The sequence below is a fragment of the Ambystoma mexicanum genome, chromosome 3p (genome assembly GCF_040938575.1).
Source record: "Ambystoma mexicanum isolate Mex_15411 chromosome 3p, UKY_AmexF1_1, whole genome shotgun sequence".
NCBI lineage: Eukaryota > Metazoa > Chordata > Amphibia > Caudata > Ambystomatidae > Ambystoma > Ambystoma mexicanum.
In genome coordinates, this window is record NC_090925.1 from 216,846,188 (window position 1) to 216,871,485 (window position 25,298).

The 25,298-nt window shown below is 44.8% G+C and overlaps 1 protein-coding gene across 2 annotated transcripts in view; it reads right to left on the minus strand.

Annotated features, from left to right (window-relative positions):
• Nucleotides 1-25,298, minus strand: part of LPAR5 (lysophosphatidic acid receptor 5) — a 254,560-nt gene that overhangs the window by 78,345 nt on the left and 150,917 nt on the right. For both annotated transcript variants that reach the window (XM_069650686.1, XM_069650687.1), the window contains exon 2: nucleotides 3,648-3,827. The gene's annotated coding sequence lies outside the window, so the exon portion shown is untranslated. The remainder of the gene's footprint in view (nucleotides 1-3,647; nucleotides 3,828-25,298) is intronic.

Consider the following 25,298-nt stretch of genomic DNA (forward strand, 5'->3'; position numbering starts at 1 on the left):
TAAAATGTTTTCTCATAAAGACTACACAACACAATTTATTGTTCTTCTTAACAACACATTGTGGAACTTTTAACTGTATGTGAGAACCACATGGACATTTCTGAACAGCACGATGGGTGACATGAGGCAGACGGTGCCAATAACTATGGACCTAAAGTTCAATATTACTAAAGTACATGTTCATTGTTTATAAACAACATTTTTTGTTCCCTTCCAGGTAAACGGTGTTGCTTCAATTACGTTGGGCAGCAATTTTTTAACACATACCCTTGTGCCATTACAGAGCCTAGGTAGGTCGAGATTGGGAAGGAGCATTTTGGGCGACCCAACTTTCAGTCAAAGGTGATTCCCTGGGGGTCAAGTGAGTTGAGGAATTCTGTTGGATAGTTTACAGCTTCGTCGGCATCCACCACTGTATCGAATGAGCTGTACTCAGTAACTGTGTGTGGAGTCATATACTGGGGCCTGGAGAGGTGTTCCTTGTGTCGCAACCGCTCCTTCTACATTGATGTTTTGCCGATTTCAGGCAACCGTCTCATGTGTTAAGGTACTGAAATCCGGAGAAAGGGGTGCAGTGTACAAATTTCATGTAGTTGGTCATGTCCAAAGGGTGCTAACAGTAAACGATGTAAAATTTGGTGCAAATTGGTAAAACGGTGTGGAATTGTATAAGGAACAACGCTTCCCCAAGCCACAAACCGACAAACACATTTTGCCTTGTGCTGAAATCCAGGGAACGGGGTGGGGTGTCCAAATGCCATGTAGCCAGTAATGTCTGGAGGGTCCCAACAGGTAACTATGCAACATTTGGTGCAGACTGGTGAAACTGTGTGGAATTGTATAAGGAACCACGCTTTGCCACAAACACATTTTGACTTTTGCTGAAATACAGGGAAAGGGGTGTGGGGTGTCCAAATGTCATGTAGCCAGTAATGTGCGCAGGGTCCCAACAGGCAACTATGCAAAATGTGGTACAGATTGGTGAACAGTGTGGAACTGTATAAGGAACAAAGCTTTGCCACATTTTCACTTTTATATGCAGAGATAACAGCACATTAGTGCCGACCAGAACCTCATTGTTTCCCGTCCCAGCTTTGAGGCTGTGGTTTGAATGGACATGTATTAGGGCATACTTCACTCCCCTATTTTGGATCATTAACATTTCTTGATTTAAAATTGTCATTCGGGTATACTGCAACTTTCGGACATGGACACCATTAAGGATTAATTTATTAGACGGCAACTGAACTTTAAAACTCATTTCATGGAAAGGTTGCCTGCAATAGTGCTAACTTCAATAAATCAGAATGCTTTGTTTGTACTCGTCTCTTGAAGGAAACGCAAAGCATTCGCTGGGCTCGTTTAGACACCTTGCAACAGAATCCCATGTTTTAACCAACGATTTTAGGGGGGGGGGTTTACAACTTGTTGGTGCAAATCGTGATAACTTTTGCAGCAATAGGGTGAGCATTTAGTGGGTGCAAAATAAAAAAGAATTTGACGCCGTACTGAAAATCAAAAGCCGGCAGCATTGCTCCCTATTTAAGCTGTGAAGGGTTATCCCTAAAAACATTTAACTTCATTTCCTGCAAACGTGTCGATTTCGTGCCAACGTAGAGCTTGTTCCAAACAGCATGTGTATGTTTGCAAGGGGCACCTTGGTATGGTGCACATTTTGTTAAACCGTCATGTGGTGTAGGCTGTGCCACCCTTGAGTGTCCCAGGGTGTGTGTGGCACTATCTGTCAACAGAAAACTCAATGCCAACGGGCACTCACTTCTCTTTTCTATTGGTGTATTCCAATAGCTACACCCGAGTGAGGGGGTCACTTATTTAGTGCTCCTTAGAGACTACACTGCCTCTAGGCAGTAGTCCCCCCACCTACCCATGCAACCAAAGGAAATGCAAATGTAGGCTTTTGATATTAACTTACATTTCCCAGGGCAAAAGTTAGTGGTGAGTCTGTAAGGCGAGGCCATAGGAAACTGTGGACACCAGCACAATACGCTTACCTGATCCTCTGGCGCTCAACTGAAGAGCATCAAAGAGGAAAATGGAGCAAACACTTAAAAAAGGATGGGATGGAAGTCCCAGTGGTTAGGATGAATTTAAATATTTCCAGCCATTATTTTTCGGCGTTTATACCCGTTTATACCAAACGAAAATATGATCGAAAACACGACCCGAAGCAGGCTTGGACGGGCCTATAGGGCAACAGGGCAATGCCTGAACCAAAAGTGCAAAATGCTGGTGTGGGCCAGTAAGATGAGTTACATCACTATGGGCTAGTGACTTTGATCATGGTTACTGATACATATATTTTCATTTGCATCACTTTCTATCAAAACAACTCCCCCTTGGGTACTATTCAAACAGTCTTTCACAAAAGGAATGAATAGCCATTTGATATGATATGATATGATATGGCATTTATGACGCGCCTATGCACAAGTGTTTCAAGGCGCGACGAGGCAATGGAGGGGGAACAAAGGGAGGACAGACAACGATCCTACTAGGCCAGGTGTCATTCAGATCGTGCAAGTGCAGGGAAGGAGGGAGAGGGAAAGTGCAGTACATGGATAATAGAATAAATAAGATAATAAAACGGCCAGCTGGTGGCAAGTGCGGGGTAAGTGCAGGCATAAGTGCCGGTAGGGGGACTGTAGGGATGCAGAAAACAGTCCATGGGGTTGCCAGTCCATTTGCAACTGTGGACCACTTTTTCATTGATGCCTGAGATAATTTTATGCCCCAGTCCGACCCGGACTGGGGCATAAAAGTGCCTCAGTCTTTGTCCGTTGGCAAAGCTGTATAAAAGATGGATTGAATTGTGTACTTTTCAAGCCATCTTTAATAAACATAGAAATGTTTTAAAAAGATGGCTCAAAAAGTACGCAAACCATAAGGTATGTACACAAATATATAAATGTTATATATTTGTGGGCCCACCAGAGGCGTTGCTAGGGGGGTTTAGGGAGCTATAGCCCCGGGTCTTTTGGTTGTAACCCTGGATAGAATATCAGGGGCTATAACCAAAAGGCTACCTAGTCCCGAGTCCCGACAGCAGCACAGCCCGATCAACAACCCTGGTGCTTACCTTACTATGGTTTGTGTACTTTTCAAGCCATCTTGAAGTACACAAACTATAGTAAGGCACGCTAACAAATATATAAATGTAAGTATTTATACCTGCATTTACATATTTGTATGCACACCTTACTATGGTTTGTGTACTTTTCAAGCCATCTTTTATAAACCTACAAATATGTTACATATTTCTATATTCATAAAAGATGGCTTGCATACTACACAAACCATAGTAAGGTGTGCATACAAATATATAAATGCAGGTATAAATGCTTGCATGCATTTATATATTTCTTTGCATACCTTACTATGGTTTGTGTAATTTTTAGGCCATGCCCATCACACCAGCCACGCCCCAAATGAGAGCCCCCCTCGATTTTTTACCCCACTTAAAGCCCTGCTAAAGGTAATTCAAAACAAAATATCTGCGAAACCTAAAAGAATCTCAGCTGTTTTTGCTCACAATCACTTGGTGTTCCACAGTCAAATGACATTCTATACGTGCCCCCCACCCCAGCACATGCGCTTCTGAGGAGAGGCCCCTAAACGCATCTCATTACCTGCAGATGTCCATAGACGGAGGGGCTCTTGCGGGAGGGATCCGCAGACTCATGCCCAGCCTCACTGCAGGGACCACGGCGGCGGCGGGATCTTGTTGCCCGGAGTAATGATCTGCCATGGGCCTTCCAATGCAGGAACGAGGCAAGCCAGACGCTTCTGGACGCGTGGGGTCTTCTAACCTGTAGGGGGCACAGAGAGGAAGGGCTTTATGAGCTGAGCTGAGATGAGGTGGTGTGTGTTGAGGTGATGCAGTGCTTAATTTGTAAAACAAAAGAAAGTGCCAGGGCCAAACAATATTCGAAGGAGGATGTTGCAGGCGCTGCCACCGCTGCCAACCCCGAGTGTGGCGAAAGAAAGGGATGGAGGCGGCCTGTTCTTTCCTTTTTGATAGTGGCTTTTTGGTGGCAAATACCAGGCAAGATTGCATGGAAGTGCAGTTTGGAAGGAGATGGGCGTTGAGGCGGTATATAGGACTTTATTTGGGTGTTATTTGGGTATTTACCCACCCACTAACCATTCGTGGCCATACAAGGCCTTAAGGCCATTGCTCCAATACCTATCCCTCGCCGCTCAAAACACATCCGCCTGCAATCTCTTTCAGCTTGCTCCGTAACACAGCATCAAACTCTTCACTGCACTTGGGGCCTGATTCACAGAACGTTTTTCTATGGGATTGCACCATTATAAAACGCTGCTGTGAATCAGGCCCTTAGCCTTCCAGTATTTTTCCTAAGAAGTCTTCTGAGAGTTAATGGCTTAATTGCCTGGTCTAATAAAAATGTCTTATTCAAGTGTGCCTGCAAACACTTGATTTATATCTCATCCTGGCATTGGAGGCCTGGAAGAGAAAAGCCACAGTGTTGGTTTGTCTCTATGTATTAGTTATTGGCTAGTTATCAGGCGAGTGTTTGCCAAGCACTGCGATCATATGCCCAGGTACTCACACTGTCAAATGAGAAATTATATCGTGCCTCCTATCGCAATAAATATATGTATATTGGCCTACGCCAAGCTGCTCACAAGTCGCTTGCGAAGGAATCCATGTTGCATGGTCCTGACCTTAGAATCAATGTAAGACGCCATTTTAGGTTAATCCGCCATTTTAGGTTCGCTTTGTAAAGTCACCCTGTGAGTTAAAAGGGTGGACAATGTCATTCCAAAATACAATATGGCCGTCTTGACCTCTGTATGTAGCTAATATGTAACTTGCCTCCAGGCCACTTGTTGAGGTTGTGAACTGAGACCTTGTCCTTCGTTGACCTGTGTGTAAAGGATTACCCGTGTAATGAAACTAATCCACGAGCATACGTTAAGAACAATGTATTGAAATACTGAACGTAGAACACTTGTTTAACTACATTGTATGAATGTTTAAGAAGGCCTACATGGAAAATCGCAGATTACACAGTTGCCGTATAGGCTTGTTGGTATATGTATTAAAAGCAAACCAGTTATATGCGGATGTGCGAGACTTAGCATGAACCCTAGATCGGTGATGTATTAGTGGAATATTAACCCGAAATGGGGCTGGACATCGTGCTCACAAAGAGTATAAAAACCAATGCATTCTAATGTACAGCGTCTCTCACTGAACACACTGAACTACGCTGGAGTTTGTTGTGTTGCACTAAGGGCCGATAGCTATCTGATTTTTGCTCTGTTCTTAGTAACTGGATTCAGTATAAAATAAAGTACTTTGTATGTTCCTTTGTAACCCGAGTTCGGTGTGTTTCCTTTTGGGGTACTCAGCCTCGATATTTTGATTTTGTTTTCATAGTTGGCGCCCGAATAGGGACCCTCAAGATTGATGCCGGATTGTTGAAGGTTGACTCAGGCTATCGGGCTGTGATCGGACGGTGTGACAAAAGGGGGCCCCACTGAACGAGACGCAACACCTCAGCAGCGCTGCACGACCCGATCCCTGGACGATTAGCTTGTGGTCCAAGACGGCATCTTGACAAGGGTCCACTTATCGAGGCGGGCAGATTTGCCGAAATCACCACACACGAGGTAAGATTAGTTAGGTAAGATTCTTTGAAATCCGATCGGACCGCCTTAGGTTTGTTCAGGTGAGTCGTGACCCGACTCTAAATTCAACCCTGATAATTTGAATTTGGCGCATTGTATCTGCAGATACAATTATTGACCAGGTAACACCAATAATTTGATATGCCTGGGAAATTGTCTACCTGCTTCAGGGCGTTGTTTCGCAGCAATAGACAATCTTTGGAATTTAGCCATCCCGCACCACAAGATGGGTCGCCGGCAGGTACTATGTACTGTAAGCATGGCATTGGAAGTATAGTATTTAATGACATTTGGCACAGACAAACCAGACATGCCTCCGAACTTCAGTGACCAATCAATGGTAGTTTTTAAATCCCTCGTATTGAGTATTTAGAGTCAATTCTATTAAAGAAAAAGGCTAGACCTGCAGCATTTGATGTTTTGCAGAATTGGAAAAAAGAAGCGTTGCAGCAACTTAAAAGTAGAGAAAAACATGCGCGCCGTCATAAGACGAACGCCGAAAAAGCATTATTGTATGACCAAGATAAACATTCTGAATCGACTAGGAATATCGATAGGGCTTTCTCACTTGGAATTCAGAAAATGTATTCTTCCAAAGACCTCCATGCTTCCGATGAATTTATAGACAAATTGTTAAATGAACGAACGCCTGGTGCCTCTGCGCCACCTCCGTATGTTCCTCTTCCTGCTGCTTTGCCTCTTCCTCCTGCTATTCCTGCTCTACCTGCTGTTGTTCCCGTTGTTCCTGCTCCTCCTAATGTTCCCCTTCCTCCGGCTCCTCCACCTCTTCTTATCGCACCAGGTACAGTACTCCATTGAGTTTGCCTGCTCCCTCTCTTCCAAGTGGTCCTGAGCCGCTTGTAGTCGATCGAGGTGCAGGGTCGAAGGTTGTCACTCGCAATACTGTACCACCAGAGAAGAAACGTGATTTGATTGCATGGGCTAAGCTTTGTATGGAGAGGGATGATCAAACTAATGTTTTTGCCACACTTTGTAATATGGATAATTTTCTTGAGAAAAAAAAATGTTTTTATTGAAGGTTTAGGGATTCATTTATGTGTAATGTGGGGAAAATTAAATAATACAGATCTCTCGCAAGGGTTAAGGGATCTAAATACTTTAGCGTTTTCTAGAGACACTGTGGAGAAAGTAAGTGAGCATGTCGAGAGGTTATTTGGGTATAAAAAGGAGTTAAAAAAGTTGCAGAATGAGGATGACGAGGGGGAAAGTATGTACGTACAGAAACGGTTCCTTCCTTGTCATAAATCGATATCTGAGGAAGTACGAATTTGTACGAAGGACGCGCTTAGATGGATTTCGGATATGTCGATAACTCCAGTTGAAGTATATGAAACATATAGTCAGTATACGCCAGAAATGCAGAGGAAAGTGATACAGGTAATGATAGAGTACCTACAGGATGATTGTGTAAAAAGAAAGATTAGTTGTCCCACAGAGTTATTGAGTATATACAAGAGAGCTTTTTCACTTGACACTTCTTCGACTGCTTTAGTGCCCGACTTGGCTCTGTTGCTTAGTAAGCGTTCGGAGTCGCCTACTTCTCAGTTGCCTATGAGAGAGGTTCCTCCGACATTTGTCCCGAAGGTTGAGATTGCGGCTGATCCTGCAGCAAATATAGTCGCTGTGAACATTCCTGCACATTATGTATCACAGTTTGTCCACGTCCCGTTCTCAAGACAGGAAGTGAATACTATTAGGCAATCCATTCCTGATATTAGGAAAAATCTGATAGGATTCTATAAAGAAATAGAGTCCGTCTTGCAATCCTCAGTGTTCACCTTAGTTGATATTGATTTGTTATTCCCTGTACTCCTGCCCGCAGATTTGTGGAAACAAGTTAGAACTATAGACGACGTGCCAGGGTTGGGAGATACATGGGTGAATATAACTAGACTAGATGGAGAAAGACCAGCTGGTGAAAGACCGCCTCAGGTGATATTGACTTTGCCTGATACAATTATTGCAAAATTAAAAACTATAATTCCAGAGAAAAGAATTATTTGGGACAAACTTACGGCCTGTGTCCAAGGAAAGTCTGAGGGTGCTACCGAGTTCTTTAATCGGTTCGAACAGGTATTCTCGGATTTCAGTGGACAAGACCTAGGCACAGAGTCTGGGAAAAGGTTATTTGTGGACAAATTTGTGTGTGGATTGCTGCCTGACATCCAGTCACAGATTATGTCTTCTGAGAGCGCTTGGCAGGTGAAGTCCCAATCAGAAGTACTGCACATGGCTCAGTACTATGAGAATCGTGTCAATAATGAAAAAAATAGAGTTGAAAATTGAAAAGGTGATTTGAAGACTAAAGTGCTATTGCAGCAAATTATTAGAGGCCCCAGAGGGGGTAGTTCTCAGATTAGAGGTCAGTATGTCCCACAAGGGAATGTGCCCCTGGGTCCTGTGAACATTAACCAGTGCGCCTATTGTCGTCAAGAGGGTCACTGGCATGCACAATGCCCCGTGCTTCGACAAAGGTCGAATAACACATTCGTGAATATGGGTAGATGATCCAGAGGTCGCCTGGGTGTAGGGGGCCCTGGTAGAGGTCAGTTTACACAGGATCCTCAGCAACCTTTTTCACAGGACAATCAGATTTCGAGTGTGGACACAAGGAACATATTTGATCATCCTTCCGCTGCATATTTATCTGAAGAGCTTCCTTTTGATGACATTCTGTTTCGTTAGGATTGCCCGAAGCAGGTTTTGGAACCTACACCTATTCCCGTCAATCAGAAAGGTCACTACGTTGAAATGGTGGTGGGAAATAGGAAACATCAGTTTTTGATAGACACTGGAGCACAGAGGTGTTCCATTGATCATCCACGGGTTCCAAACATTCCACTGTCCGGGCAAACCATTGTTTCTGTAGGGTTTTCTGGCATACCAGTTGTTTGTCCGGTTTCTTCGCCGGTACCCATTTCTTTGGGTCCCTTTATGGACCACTGTCCATTTCTGTTGACTTCGAATCGTGGAGAGGACTTGCTGGGGTTGAATTTGTTAAAAGAATTAAATGCAGTGATTTATTGTTCTTCTGATGGAGTGCGCTTGACGATTTCACCACAGCAATTTTCTGTCTCGCAATTCTTGACTAGGCCTTTGCCGCCAGAATTCATTAATGTACCAGAGAGCTTATGGGCTGTTGACGACAATTATGTCAGTGTTTTACAGATTGAACCTGTTAAGATTGTTTTGAAACATGGAATTGAGCTGCCACGCATTCCCCAGTATAAGATTTCAGTTGAGGGCGAGCGAGCTTTGAAATGCATTGTTTCCGATTTTGTGCATCGCGGGGTGATTGAAGAAATTTCAGGAAGTTTGTGTAATAGTCCGATTTTACCCGTGTACAAGAAAGGCGATAATGCAATTCCATTCCGTTTCATAATTGATTTATGTGCCATTAATAAAGTCGTTGCTCCACAATTTCCCAATTGTGCCTGATGTAACGACAATCCTAACCATGATTCCAGCTACAGCTACTTACTTTAGTGTGGTAGATCTAAAGAATGCTTTCTTTAGTATTCCTATACACAAGGATAGTAGATACTTGTTCGCGTTCACCTTAGGGGGACGCTCGTTCACATTTACTTGTGCACCTCAAGGGTACACAGAGAGTCCTAGCATCTATAGTAGGGCTTTGAAAGAACAACTTGATACCCTTGAATTTCCTTCTACTTGTACATTGCTTCAATATGTTGATGACTTGCTTTTAGCTGCTGACTCTGAGAGCGCCTGTAAGGAGGACACTGTGTTATTGCTTATCCATCTAGCTAAACATGGTCACAAAGCTTCGCTTAAAAAATTTCAATATTGTTGCCAGGAGGTTGCCTATTTAGGCTATCTCCTGTCAAAGGAGGTAAGAAGACTGACACCTGAAAGAATAAAACACATTTCTGGCATGTCTGTCCCAAATACACAGAAGGAAGTTAGAGCCTTGATAGGTATGGCTTCTTACTGTAGGTTGTGGATCCCACATTTTTCACTAGTAATCAAACCGATGTTAATTTTGACAAAGAAGGGCATCTCTTCGCCATTGCCATGGAACGCGGAACACCAGCAATCGTTTGACTTGCTTAAGACTGCGTTATGCTCTGCACCAGTTTTGGGCACACCAAACTATGAAAAGGCCTTTGTGTTGTTTGTGCATGAATGTGATGGATGTGCTTTGGCTGTATTAACGCAGGAACATGGAGGGAGGAATAGGCTGTGCGGTTACTTTTCTTCCGCCCTTGATCCTGTAGCATGCACTTTGCCAAGATGTTTGCGAGCTGTCGCTGCTGCTGCTGCGTCTGTAAAACAGAGTGAGGGAATGGTCCTAGGCCGTGATCTAACCCTGATGGTGCCTCACTCTGTAGATGTTCTACTGAACTGAACCCAAACGCAACACCTCACTTCTGCACGGTTGACAAGATATGAATTGATCTTGTTTGCTCCTCACATTCAAATTAAGAGGTGTTGTGTTCTTAATCCGGCTGAACTCCTACCTTTCCCGCAAGATACTTCTTGCGGCGATGAAGAGTCACATGACTGTCGGTATACTACCGAACAAGAAACAAAGGGTAGAATTGATTTGAAAGACACTCCTTTGGATAATCTGCAAGGAGAGCTGTTCTGTGATGGCTCTTGCTTCAAACCTCCGGATGGTACATCCACAGCTGCTTATGTAATCACTACATTAAGCATGGTTGTGGAAACTAAGAGAATCACACATAATTCTGCGCAGGCTGCAGAGATTATATCATTGACCCGAGCTTGTGAAATTTCCGAAGGGCTTGCAGTAAATATATATATACTGATAGTCAGTATGCCTTTGGGGTGGTTCACGACTTTGGTCAGAGAGAGGGTTCCTAACTTCACATGGCACTAAAATCCAACATGGCTCCCTGATAGTACAACTACTCTCAGCGCTTGCGCTCCCTACTCAGCAGTTATGAAATGTGCAGCACATCGAAAGATTACAGTTGACATAGGGAAAGGGAATGCTTTCACTGATCAGATAGCTAGACAAACTGCTACCGATCCCCTTACGGAGATGTATGTTTCAAGGGAGACTGTAAATGCTTATGCAATGGATGAGGGTGTTGGGTCTGTACGGAATATCCAAGCTGATGCCACGTTAGAAGAATCCAAGAGGTGGGCTGAAGGCTTGGGGAAACCTGATGATGATGGGTGTTGGGTGGATATAGTGGAAGGGAAATGGCTACTCCCTGACGTGTATATAATGATGATGGTCATCATGGCCCATGGTCCTACGCATGTATGTGCCCAGAAGATGACAAAAATGTTAGAGAAAGTTTGGGCAAATGACAGAATTTCGAAAATTGCCCAGCGCTACTTCCAGGATTGCATGATTTGCCTACAACACAATGTGGGAAAGGGGACAGTAACTCCAAGGGGAAGTCTTGGGCCACCCTCTGTCCCCTTTGAAGTTATCCACTTTGACTTTATTGAAATGGAACTATGTGATAATAAAACATATGTGCTGGTGGTCATCTGTGCTTTTAGTAAATGGGTTGAGGCTTTCCCCGTTAAGGATGCTCAAGCCATGACTACTGCAAAAACCATGTTAAGGGAATAATTCCCGCGGTTCGGGCTACCAAGAGTTATCTGGTCGGACAATGGTCAACATTTTGTCGCTGCTGTAATTCTGCAGATATGTGCGGCATTACAAATTGACAAACGGTTCCATTCGGCCAGACATGCTCAGAGCGCCGGACTAGTAGAAAGACACAACGGTATCATCAATAACAAGCTCGCTAAGACGTGTGCCGGCACCAAACTAAAATGGCCTACCGATCGTATTATTATCGATGCGTACAACCCCTCAAACTAAGACTGGGCTCTCCCAATTTGAGGTGGTAATGTGGAGACCTGCCAATATTTGGAACCTTCCTAATTGCAATTCATTGAGAAATGTTGAAAATGTATTACTTTCAGATTATTGCAGCCAGTTGACTAAAAACCTGTATTTGACTTATCACCAGGTACGAGAAGCTTTACCTGTGCGATACGAGGGCCCGGGCCACAGTATACGGCCTGGAAGTTGGGTGCTCATTAAGGCATTTGAGCGCTCTTCCTGTCTTGCTCCTCGCTGGCGTGGCCCGTTCCAGGTCCTGTTGGCCACCCAAAGAACGGTGCGGGTCTCTGGAAGAAAGAACTGGATCCAGGCGTCCCACGTCACAAAACTTCCTCACCCAGTGCCACACGTTACAGAAGAAACCGAACCCCTCGCTAATGCTGCAACCAACAATCCCAAAGCAGTAAGTAGCGCCGAGAGTGTGTCGGAGAATCTCTCTGAGCCTGTGAGGCTTGGGGAAGCCGCCATTTTGTCTCCACACTCTACAAAAGTTTTATATCTGGAAACTGCTGTTCCAAATACCGCATCTTCACTTGTCTCTGATACGTTGCTTCCAACGGGAAGTGACGACACATTGTTACCGGATCAATCAGTACCGGGAAAACTAAGGTACAATTTGCGTCCAAGAAAATAGACTTACGGCACGGTTTTGCTGTGCATCTGATAGACTTACGGCACGGTTTGGCTATGCATTTAAAGAAGAAAAGGATCATCGAGGGCTTGTTTCTGCCCAAATTTGAGAAAGGGGTTACATTGGCTAGGGTTGTGGAAGGACTAAGAAGTCGCGCGGCCGGGAGGTCACCAGCAACAAACGTTGGGGGTATCCGTGTGAAGACTACAATGCCTGCTACCACTACCGCTCGTATGGGACTTGTAAATGAGGGGGTGACCAACTGGGACAATGGACAAAATGCATGGGCCCTGAAAACGTATTGTTGTGTTTTTATAATGATATTTGGTTTTATAATAGTCACTGTTTTAGGATTGTGGTACCTTGAGGAAATGCATCCTTTAGAATCCTTGTTGCCCACTGAAAGTATACCTACTGTTCCTACTCCCTTTGTACATTTGCATACTCTGTCCCCTAGGGACTCTCAGCATAGACAAAGGTACCACAATAATACTCTGCTACTTTTCATGAATGCTACGCATGCCATTTTTAATAAGTCTAACTGTTGGGTCTGCTCACATTTACTCCAACACGGGGATAAGGGGCTAGGTTGGTATATTCATCCTTTACCTTTGACAACTGCTTTCTATGCTTCTCTTAGAGCACTGTTCTTTGGCAGTTGGAATGATAGCATCTCAGGGAACTTTGATGGCACGAATTTGAATAGTTTTGAGAAACGTGTTTTGACTCCCCTGGGATGCTCGCTTTTCCCAAACAGGAGTAAACCTAACGTTGCTTCTATTAGGCCTTCTGATAGACTGTCTCGTCCTTTCCAATCTTTGATTTCCTTTAAAATGGCTCTGATAGGCAATAAGGATGCCATGCCTCCTTCTTATACTATTAACCATAGCCCTGATTCAGTTTCTTTTTCCATACAGAGGAATGGAACTCAGTCAATGGGAGATTTTCTAGGTTGTGCCAACGTTGCAAATTTGACTGGGGAAAACAGACCGTTGTATGTAGGCGAACCTGTCTACTTTGTCTGCGGTAATGTAGCATTCCCATGGTTGCCCAGGGATTGGCAGGGAACCTGTTATTTAGGGATCCTGTTACCTGGGGTGTTTATAGCTAGTACAAAAGAAGTTTTAAAGGCTTGTCCACGGCAGGATGAGAATGGTGACACCCCAGCACAAATCTTGGGCGATATAGCAAAATCAGTTGTGTCATTTTGGGGGCAGATAGCGAATTCAGAAGATATCAGAAAAATAGCGAGAGTACTGGAGAGAACCATCAACCGGACCATGGACATACTCTATAATATTACGTTAGAACAGAAGGCGATAAGACTAGTAGCACTTCAAAACCGGATGGCATTAGATGTCATTCTGGCTGAACGTGGTGGAGTGTGTAAATTAGTGGGGTCCGCTTGCTGTGTTTTCGTACCAGATTCCTCCCCAACCATCTTCAAGGCAATACAGAATCTGCATGTCCTTAGTTCAGAAGTGCATGTTGCCGAGGGAAATTGGGATCTTAGCGCTTGGTTCTGTGACTTCTTGCGATCTTGGGGTTGGAAGGTACTTTCGGTCTTGCTGATTATTTTGGGAATTCTGTTTCTTTGTTGCTATATTCAGTGTCTACCTAGTATATGTTCGATGCTAGGGGGGATGTTGCGCACAAGCGATAGGTACGATAGGACATAAAGTGTTTGCCCCAGATAAAACTTCCAAAGAATATGTGTTGAAAGAAATTTTAGCAAATGACCTAATGGCAATAGACATTTCCGACAGCGATTCAGGGTGCATGGACGATGATGCATGGAGTTATTTGCAAGGAGATCCAAAGTAGTTTTAGCACTTGGCATAGGCCAAAAGGAGGGTTTGTCAAATGAGAAATTATATCATGCCTCCTATCGCAATAAATATATGTATATTGGCCTACGCCAAGCTGCTCACAAGTCGCTTGCGAAGGAATCCATGTTGCAAGGTCCTGACCTTAGAATCAATGTAAGCCGCCATTTTAGGTTAATCCGCCATTTTAGGTTCGCTTTGTAAAGTCACCCTGTGAGTTAAAATGGTGGACGATGTCATTCCAAAATACAACATGGCCGTCTTGACCTCTGTATGTAGCTAATATGTAACTTGCCTCCAGGCCACTTGTTGAGGTCGTGAACTGAGACCTTGTCCTTCGTTGACCTGTGTGTAAAGGATTACTCGTGCAATGAAACTAATCCACGAGCATAGGTTAAGAACAATGTATTCAAATACTGAACGTAGAACACTTGTTTAACTACATTGTATGAATGTTTAAGAAGACCTACATGGAAAATCCCAGAATACACAGTTGCCGTATAGGCTTGTTGATATATGTATTAAAAGCAAACCAGTTATATGCGGATGTGCGAGACTTGGCATGAACCCTAGATCGGTGATGTATTAGTGGAATATTAACCCGAAACGGGGCTGGACAGCGTCTCTCACTGAACACACTGACCCCACGCTGGAGTTCGTTGTGTTGCACTGAGGGCCGATAGCTATCTGATTTTTGCTCTGTTCTCAGTAACGGGATTCAGTATAAAATAAAGTACTTTGTATGTTCCTTTGTAACCCGTGTTTGGTGTGTTTCCTTTTGGGGTACTCAGCCTCAATATTTTGATTTTGTTTTCACAACACCCTTTGCCAGCTCTTGCCATCTTGTGGTCAGGTAGTACCATTATGGCTGTGCATAGAAATAGCCTGTGCCCATACAGAGTCTAAGTAAACCTGCATTGGCAAAGTCAACAGCTTTGCCTTTCCCAATGCTGGTTTACTTAGACTCTTGTTCTTATGTTACTAAATATTAACGTATCGTAACAAAAGTGGAAAACAGAAACAAAATAGAAATAATTTAAAAAAAGTTTTATTGATTCGGCTGAAATAAATCATCCTTTCAACTTTACAAAATTAGTATGCATTCTTTCTTTAACAATAATCAAAAGAAAGCTTAAAATAACATAAGATTATCATACAAATTTGATTTAATGTAAATAAAGTTATTTTCATAAAAACAAACAAAAAGAATAGAAAAGTTAATAAGAAAAACTTGCTACTACTGCAATAATTGCATTCAATAAGAATTAGATTTCATTTCCAACTATACAAAATTCCAAAGACCAAACAACCTAACCCACCTCATCTAATTCCAGCAGTTTTAAGAATTTCACAATCGCATAGTCAATACTATTTGTCTTTACATGAAATAAATAGGACCATAACATTTGATCATCTATGGCACAATAATCTATCAGATGTTTTTCAACATATTTGATTCTGTATGCCAATAATGTTGGACACTGTGTTTACAGGTTTTGCAAAATTTCAGTAGTTTGTTGACAATATCTACAAACAGCCATTTGGTACTTGAATGGATACCAGAGAACTAGAATTTCTCTTGTTCGCCATAAATTCAATCTAAAATGCAGAAGACCAGCCCGGTGATAACGATTTGGAGATTTCAATAAGTAGGGAGTAATTGAGCCATAACATTTTGTTGCAAAAGGATTTTTCACAAATTTGCGATAAGTCATACATTGTTCACGAGTAGAAATCCAATCCGATTCCCAAAATTTAATTTTAGCTCTTGTGGGCTTATTAAGAAGTAGTTCTACGGAAATGTCTGCACTTTGCATATATTCTATTGCTTTGATTTTCCAAGCACTAATAAAGGTATTCGTTGACAATTTCACATAATTCGCCAAGACTCGAAGTAAACCATTATCATTTTTTCTTCCAGGCATTTCCGATACAAAGAACATACTTTCCACATATAATGAGCATGGATTGAAGTTAATCCCAATCCGTGCCTAATCATTGAAATCAGAACTGTCATGGGCAAATTGAGTATAGTTTTCCAAAATTTACCTTCATATCTATCCCAGTATAATTTGGTTTTCCAGCATTTGGTTTCGGAACCATGCAGTAATATTGGTAATACCTTCTGTTTGTAATACGTTACAATCGGCGAAATTGAAAATTTACAATACCTGCTATTAATAATACAGGCTTATGACACTGCAGTTGCCAATTTCATTTTTAGGACTGTATCATAGGGTAAATATACCTGATGATTGTTTATATTCACACCAAGGTATATGCCATGCAAAACAATCTGTAATTTCATGTTATTCAATTTCCAACAGTTTTTAGCTACTCGTTGTTTAACATTTCCAAACTGGATTATTTGTGTTTTTTTAGTGTTAATCATAACCATGTTATTACAGGCATATTTCTCCAAGGCCAATAACATGTTGTGTAGCTCACTAGGAGTTTTCGATATTAAAACAAGGTCATCCGCATACAATAGATATTTTATAACATGATTACCCAGTTTCGGTGAATCACAAATACAAGCCTCCAGTTCATCACCAACATCAGGATATAAAAAAATTGAAGAGGGCCGAAGCAAGGATGCAACCTTGCTTCAACTCTCTTGAAGTACACATAGGGTGTGATAATGTGTCATCCTTACTCAGTCTGATCTAAATAGACGTATCTGTATGAAATTCCATTAGCCATTTTAGAATGTTGAAGGACATCTCTGATCCATTAATTTCTTAAACATCAATTCTCTAGGTACAGAATCGAATGCAATTTTGAAATCTACAAAAGCTATGAATAAGGGTTGTTTTTTCCGACAATTATGTGAAATGATAGGATTTAAAGTAAGTATGTTTATACCTGTGCCAAGTCCAGGGATAAAACCAGTTGATGAGGATCTTGAAGATCAGTCCTAATTAGCCATTGGTTGAAATCACGCAATATTATGCATGCAAAGATCTTACCTGGACTGTCCAAAAGGGCTATAGGTCTGTAAGAAACTGGATCTATTCTGTCCCCTTTTTTAAATAAAGGGACTAGTATTGATTTCTTCCAGGATTCTGGCAAGATACCTTTCATCATTACATCCCTGAAGATAGTACTCAAGATAGAAGCCCATAATGACGGATTAACTTTGATTGTACTGTTATCTAGGCCATCCGGCCCGACAGCGCTGGAAGTACTTAATTTAGATATGAAGTATATAATATCCTCTTCATCAAAGGGAATCAGGTGGTTTCAATCAAGTTTAGATATATCCAGAGAGCAAAGCAGAAAGATTAAAATGTTCATACCAAATATTCTCCGATATTGAGTGAATTTGATCGGCTGCTTGTTTTTTATAAGTGGCTACATTTAATAATAGCCATATTTTAGCAGTCTATCTGGCGGCCATGCTCAAAAGCATGTGTTCGCTATCATGTTGGTATTGTAAGGCTCTCCTCCCTGGATGCCAGTTCTTAAATACCAATTTCAAATGCCTAGTTTCACCCAATCTTTCTAATAAGGGGAGATAAGTAAGACTCCAAATTGATCGTTTTAAAAACTTTTATTTATTGGCATGAGGCATGAACAGGCAAACAACACAGTGCATAAGACAAATAGTATTGCAGATACATGAATGGCATTACATACAAGGAGTTACCGGACCGGGGTAGACCATAGACCGCACAGTTCAGTTTACTTCAGGGATAGTAGCCTTCATGTGTCCGGGGGGGGCAGGAGAGCAATTTTATATCGTCTTTACTGTTCAAATAGCTACAAGAATCTGACCACACGTTCCTGGGATGAGAGGTCATTGGAAGGGAGTTGATGTAGTCCTCTTCACACATTTGAGTCCAGGTGAGGGCGGCCAGTTGGTCAGGTGAAATATGGATCGAGGTTATCTCAGCCAGGGCTTCCATGACGTTTTTCCAGAATGGGCCCAGCGCTGGACCAGAACATATGAATGTGATCTGCATCTATGGATCTACATCTCGGGCAGATATGAGCCTGGCTGTGTGCAACCCTCCCCACCCTGTGCGGCGTGTACTATGGGCGATTCAGGAGCTTATATTGCATACACTTAAATCTGGCATTTAGGGAGACCTTGCGTGTATGTATGCAGATCTTGCTCCACATTGCATCAGTAATGGTTAGGCCAGTTCATCACCCCAGATGTCACGAGGCACCTGCGGTGCTTCCTCTAGTTTCTCCAGCAGCATTTTGTATAGAGAGGATGTTATGCCCCCTATCCCCAGTCGAATTGGTTATGAAGTGGATTTCAGGTGAGTCTGGGGGTTCATCGGGATAGATGGGCCACATGGCGCGGAACGCTGCCCTCAGTCTGAAATACTGTAGTAGTTCTAACGCTGTACGAGAGTGCCCGGCCCGCCATGTATGTGGGGTGATGAATTTCCTGTCAGGATATAAATCGGTCAGTGCCCAGTAGCCCAGGTTGTGCCAGTGTTGCATGAGGAGTTTGTCATGAGTGGGGCTGAGGCCTGGGAACTGCCAGATGGGCAGCCACTTGTAATATGGATGGTGACCTGGGAGCGGCTGCAATAATCGTTTCCACGCCATAGTTGTTGCTGCCACGGGTTCTGCCATTGCATCAGCGTGAAACGTGTGGTGAAGAACGAGAGATAGAGGGTTGACCCTTTCGCTTGCTAGTTTTTCAAGCTTAACATATGGGGGAGGGTCTGTGTGTGCATACCAGTGTGTGGCATGTTGAGCCTGTGCGGCAATCCAATATCTAGCGAGGTCTGGGGCCGTGAAGCCCCCTTTCTAATATGGGAAAACCATGGGCTGCCACTTTTTGCAAACCGCACCAAGTGCCAAAGAAATTGGGAGCATGCAGCGTGTAGGTTTCTGAAGTATAGTTTCCCGGGCCAGATCGGGACATTTACGAAGATGTAGAGCAGCTTAGGGACAATTATCATTTTAATCAGGGACAGCCTGCCCGACATGGAGAGCAGGAGGTTGTGCCATTTCGACATATGGGCCTCGACCAGCTGCGCTGTGGCCGTGTAGTTGTCAGCCAATAGGGAGGGTTTAGAGAGGGATACTTGGACCCCGAGATATCGGATTCCGCCTGGAGACCAGCAGAGAGGGAATTCACATGTTGGTTTCGAGGTTGCCACAGTGAGCGGGAATATTTCAGATTTTGTGTAGGTTATGGCAAAAAGCCTGAGAATGTGCCAATTTAGGTTATGTCACGAATAATTGGGTCAAGATGGGCCGCAGGGTCTCGGACATAGAGAAGTACGTCATTGGCGTACAGTGAGATTATCTCCGGAGTGTCTCGCAGGCGAATACCTTTTCGGGTATGCCTGTCTCTGACATTGTCAGCCATGGGTTCGATAACGAGGGCAAACAATATTGGGGAAAATGGGCAGCCCTGGCGAGTGCCCCTATGGAGCATGAAGGGAGACGAGACCTGGGAATTAATAAGGACTCTGGCCACTGGGTTTGTATACAGCAATTTAATATATGACATCATACGGGGGCCAATCCCCATTTTGTGCAGTACAGCCCACATGTACTGCCAAGATACCATGTCGAATGCCTTTTGGGCATCGAGGGTGACCGCAACGGCACTAGCATTGGGATCAATTCTAGACATAACATTAAATAGCTGGCGGATGTTGAGGGCCGTTGAGCGACCGGGGACGAAGCCGCTCTGATCTGGATGAACTAAGTGGGTCATTATGGGGAGGAATCTACTTGCAATAATCTTGGCAAAGATTTTCATATCAGTGTTTATCAGGGATAGGGGCCTGTAAGACCCGAATTCGTCCGGCGGTTTGCCCGGCTTGGGGAGCACGGTTATGATGGCCTCACGCATGGACGGGGGCAGGATGGACAGGCTGAGTGTCTCATTCCAGACCTCGAGGAGTCTGGGTGCGAGGATGGCGATATGCTCTTGGTAAAACTCAGAGGTAAGCCTATCTGGGCCAGGTGCCTTGCCCTTCGGGAGGCTCGAGATGATCCCTGGCGGCGCGGGAGAGAAGGGTCATGGGGATTTTGTCTAGAAGGAGGTTTGTATCTTGTAAGATGTGTTCCTGCTGGGGAGTATAAAGAGTTGTGTAAAATGCAGTGAATGCCTCAAGAATGTGTTGGTCGGACCAGTTCAAGACACCATTTGCAGCTTTGATGCAGTCTATGTGGGTTCTATCCCCTCCCCCCCGCTAACACCGGTCTGGATAGTGTTCTCCCCGGTCTGTCTCCCTTGTCGTATTTCTGCACCGCCACGGGGCGAGCGTAGTATTGTATCATCTCTGGGCGTGGGCCTCAAAGGCCTCCAGCTCAGACCTTATCTGTGCCAGTATGGTCGGCGACGGGGCCGAAGCATAGTCCCTCTCAAGTCCTTTAAGCTTTGCCTCAGATCGCTGCAAGCTATTTCTAATGTCCTTGAGGACCCCGGCCTCCCTGGAAATGCACATCCCTCTTATGAAGACCTTAAACGCCTCCCACCGGACCCCCTCGGATGTATCATGTCTTATGTTGCAGTCAAAGAAAGTGTTGATGTCAGCTAGGATTTCAGCCTTAAAAACTATATCTCTCAGTGCCTCCGGCTTGAAGCGCCAGGCAGAGCGGAGAGGTGGGTCACGTCCCAGTTGCATTTGCAATGTCACCAGGTAGTGATCTGAAAGTGTGCGCGGTAATATCTGTGTGTCTAGGGCCTTCCCCACCATTCCGCTCGATATAAGAAACAGGTCTATTCTTGACAGGCTATCGTGTACAGATGAGTAAAAGGTATACTCCCTTGCGTGTGGGTGGAGAACTCTCCACACATCTTTGAGGCCCAGCATGGCAACGTGTGCATGTAATCAACTGGCCACACGCGATATAGCTCTGCGGGCGGTGCCAGATCAGTCCATCTCGCTGTCTAAGATGAGGTTCATGTCTCCCCCCCATATGATAGGGACACCAATGTATTTCGTGAGTATAGTGGTGACTTCATCAAAGAAATCTGGGGCGTCGAAGTTCGGGGCGTATGTGTTCATGAGGAGGCATTCCACATTGGTTAGTAGGCAATGAAGGATTACATATCTGCCCTCTGGGTCGATGTGGCTGGTGCGCAGTGAGAATTGAACTGACTTGTGGACCAGGGTGAGCACGCCCCTGGATTGGGTTGAATATTTTGTGTAGTATCTGTTTGCGCCCCAGGCCGGGGCCAGGTACGTTGCTAGGCGCCCCAGGGCATGTGTCTCTTGTAGGAGGAGTACCTTAATTCCTTGCCTCTGGGCGTAGGCGGTTATCCCGCAGGCTTTGGTAAAGTTACTTAACCCCCGGACATTTCATGTCATAATATTAAGGGACATAGTGCTGTATTATGGAACATCCCTGTAGCGATATTTGTTGCCATTCAGTACCATGCGCACTGCTGCAGTCGAGCCGCACTGAGTTGTGACCATGTCCCCCGCTCCCATGCCTTTTCCATTAAGCCAACCCGCAACTTTACCTCACCCCACCCTCACTGCCCACCCCCAACTTGCAGTGCATAATTCCCCACCCCGAACCCAGGTGCCACTGGATGAACCGACGCTCCCATGGAAACAGAGGTCGATGGGCAATACCCAACATGGATATGCCCCATTTCAGGCCCAACAGGGGCCAATAAGCAGCAGCAACCAAAAGGAAATGAACATTGCAACAGCAGTGAGGTGCAGCGTTGCCGTGTGGTCAGCATTTTAAGCATGAAATAGGACAGTGATTGCTGTCCAAAACAGGTTTCTGCGGTGAACGGATCCTATGTCTGGTCCCAGGAGCCAGTATACTAATCAAAGTAAAATGGGCGTGAAGGAGTAGTTGGGGCTCCCGGCCGGCTCCAGGCACTGGGAAGGAAGGGTATTTAGTGTCGCTAGTTCAGGAGCAGAACCAGTAGCCGTGCCGTTTGTGGCAGAGAGCCATATTTGCTAAGCGAACAGTACAACATTGCCATCAGCACATTGAAAATCGAGGATCACCAGATAAAATGGGCATCATCAAGCAAGGTAATTTGTGACTAATCGTTATTGGCAAGGTCCCCTTCTGGATTATGTGTGGTATTTGCGATTCAATAAATTTCACCACCTCGTCTGGGACACTAAAGAAGTATAATTTGCCATTGTGGGTGATTTTGAGTCGCACCGGGAACAATATGGCATAAGGTACTTTGCGCTCCCTGAGCAGTTTCTTGACGCCAATGAATTGGAGTCCCTCCTGTTGCACCCCCACTGAGAAATCAGGTTAAATACAAATGGTGTGGGCCTCCAAGCGCAAGTCACCCTTCTCGCGTGCCAGGCGAAGGATGAGGTCCCTGTCCCGGTAATTGAGAATTCTGGCGATGATGGGCCTCGGGATGTCAACAAGCCTGGGGCATGGTAACAAAGCGCGGCGAGCATGTTCGACTGTGAAATACGGTGACAGGGCCGGGTTTCCCAGAAGATCCATCAGCAGGTTTTCAACAGCGTCCTCCATGTGCCCTTTGAGGGTGTTCTCGGGAACACCAATAATGCGCAGGTTATTCCTGCGGGATCGCGACTCAAAGTCGTCACACTTTGTCTTCACATTCTTCATGTCACGTGACAGAGATGCAACCATGTTCTGTAGTGTATGTATTTCGTCTTCATTTGCAGAGATCCTATTTTCAGCATCTGTGATCCTGGTTCCTGCTTGGACCACTCGTGTTCTGAGCGAGGCGACATTGGCATTGATGTCATCTAATTTCTTATGGAAGGAAGCAAAGTTTTTAGCCATTCATTTCATTAGAGTAGTAAGGTCAGGAACCAATGCACCGGGATGAGGATCAGCCTCAAGTTCCTCCTGTAAGGATGACGCTTGGCCCGCCTCGGCCCTTGGGACAGCCTTGGCAAACTTTTCCATAGCTCCCCCCTTGGCAGCGCCTCTGGATCCGTTGGACATTGCTAGTATAGATTTGGATGTGGAAATGGCCTGCAGGTGGAGCCAGCAGGCGGGGCGGATAGTGAGGGCTCCAAGCAGTTAAATGGTCAGCAAGCGATACCCCAGTGTAAGCAGGCGGCTGAGTAGTGGCAGCTGCTGAGGAGTGGAGGCCTCAGATGGGTGCGAGGGGCTAGGGGCGCCCAGAAACCAGCTGGAGGCAAGTGGCGTTCATCGGAGGAGAACGTTGAGTTGGCAAGGTTATAGTGACTATGGCGCAGTATTTCACGCCCGTGCAAAGTTAGGAGATGTTGCCCCCATTGAAGCCGGAGGGGCCGACTCCCTTAAGTATTGAGCCGCAGTGAGAGGGGGGGTGGGAGCTACGTGCCCGCTCTTTGTGGAGGCCACTTGATGCTGTAGCTGCGCTGGGATGAGGGAGCCACAGCGCAGATTGAGGCCCAGTGGGGCGAGAAGCAGAGCGTCCAAGATGGGCAGGCCAGGCATGCACGGGCCCCCCCTCCAGGTCGGGCGGGCAGGACTCAGATGGCAAAGTTCCAAGCATTCACTGCAGCAGCGCTGAAGGGGATCCCATCAGCACCACTGTGGCTTATTAGGCGGACAGTCAATATGCCCCCGCGGCCGCAGGTTACAGCCACAAGCAGTAGTGAGTGCACCTCCCCTTCTCCTCACCTGGTCCGTTGGGGGTGGCAGCACACAGTTCACAGTCCTTGGATGGTAGCTGGGTCAAGGCCCAGCAGCACTGCGCCGTCCGCCAAGTGAAGAGCTCAGGCTCTGGAAGCGGAGGGGCGGGAGGATCGGGGCGTGCTCCAGTGCAGGCCCCAGCCGCAGCCCCACTTGCACTGCGGCGCTTCTCGCACGGGGCCTCCGCGATGGCGAGCAGGGCCGATCCCCCGCAGCCACACTGCGTCTCCTCTCACCCGCCGAGAGCCCAAGAGCTGGGATATTCGGGTGCCCCACACCCAGTCGCAACACCAGTCGCAGCCGTGGGAAGCCCAACGAAAGAGAACAGGATCCAGGCGCGTGCCGAGGCCAACGTGCACCCTCAGCCAGCCGCCGCTGCAGGCAACATAGGCAGGCCTCCAATGTACGGATCGGGCCCAAACTTTCAGGATGCAGGCCAAAAAGGACAAGCTACAGCTTCCGTGGAATATAGGTGTCGGGAACCTAATGTGCTGCAGATGTAGCCGGATTTCTGCTGGAGCCACATGGAGCTAAAGAGCTAGGCAGCCATCTTGGGCTGCTCAACAGCGCCCCCTCCCAAATTGATTGTTTTAAGATTATTTTCCTGTCTTTAACAATGCGATCAAATACATGTGTATGTTTGAAAGTATATTTTTGAAAATGTGAATGAATTGGAGCAAACCTTAACATTGCTTTTGAGTAACAAATACCACTTTCAGCTGCAAGAAGATCATTAAATTCCAACAAGCTCGAATCAGTCCATCTAATACGATTCCTGGCATTATTTGCCATCACACATCCTTTATATTTGTTTTCCTGTATCTCCACATTGGGGATCTTCCATGACCATTTCAAACATAATTGATTATGATCACTAAGATCAGTCCACTTAATTTTTAAAGAATCATTTATGTTCAGAAGATTCCAATTAGTATATATGTAGTCAGTAATTGTTTTTGATGATTCCCTATGCCACGTGTAATTTGCAGGGATATCACCACTGATGGCTCCGTTGAGCATTGTTAATTGGCGCTCTTGCATTAACTGAGATCATATAATTTCTTCTTCTTTATATAGTGAGTTTCCCTCTGGAAGTAGATGGAGATTCAAATCCCCAGTGATTAGTACAAAGTGTATAGTTTCTTCTAACATTAAAGAATCAAGAGCAAAAGACACATGCTCAAAGAAGGCATCAGGATGTAAGTGAGCTCTACCCCAGTAAATATTTAATATAAACAAGGTGTAGATATTTATTTCAATTTTGACTATCTGAATGAATGGAGACGGGGAAGAATATACCTGGATTTTAAAATCTGGGCATCAATCAGCCAAGTTTCCTGTAACACCACTATGTCATATTGATTCAAGTCAGTCCCCTTTATGTTGGTAAAATGTTTAAATCCATGAGTATTCCAGGAGATCAGATGAATGGAATCTTCTACTAAGGCTGGTTTTGCTTGTTGTTCAGTAGCTTCCGATTTATCTAAACCATAGATTTTCAATGGTTTTTTTGTAGCATTTGGTTCGCAACATTATTCACGGCTTGCTGTACTTGAAGCACTGTAAAACCCAGTTCATGTAAGGACATTTTCTCCTCCCATAAAATGTTGGCTACAACACCAGACTGAATGTACAAGCATACATTAGAAAGATTATCCTTCTCTAAGAATTCCACTGCATCTATATCATTAGACCTTATATTCGCCAATTTAGGAATATC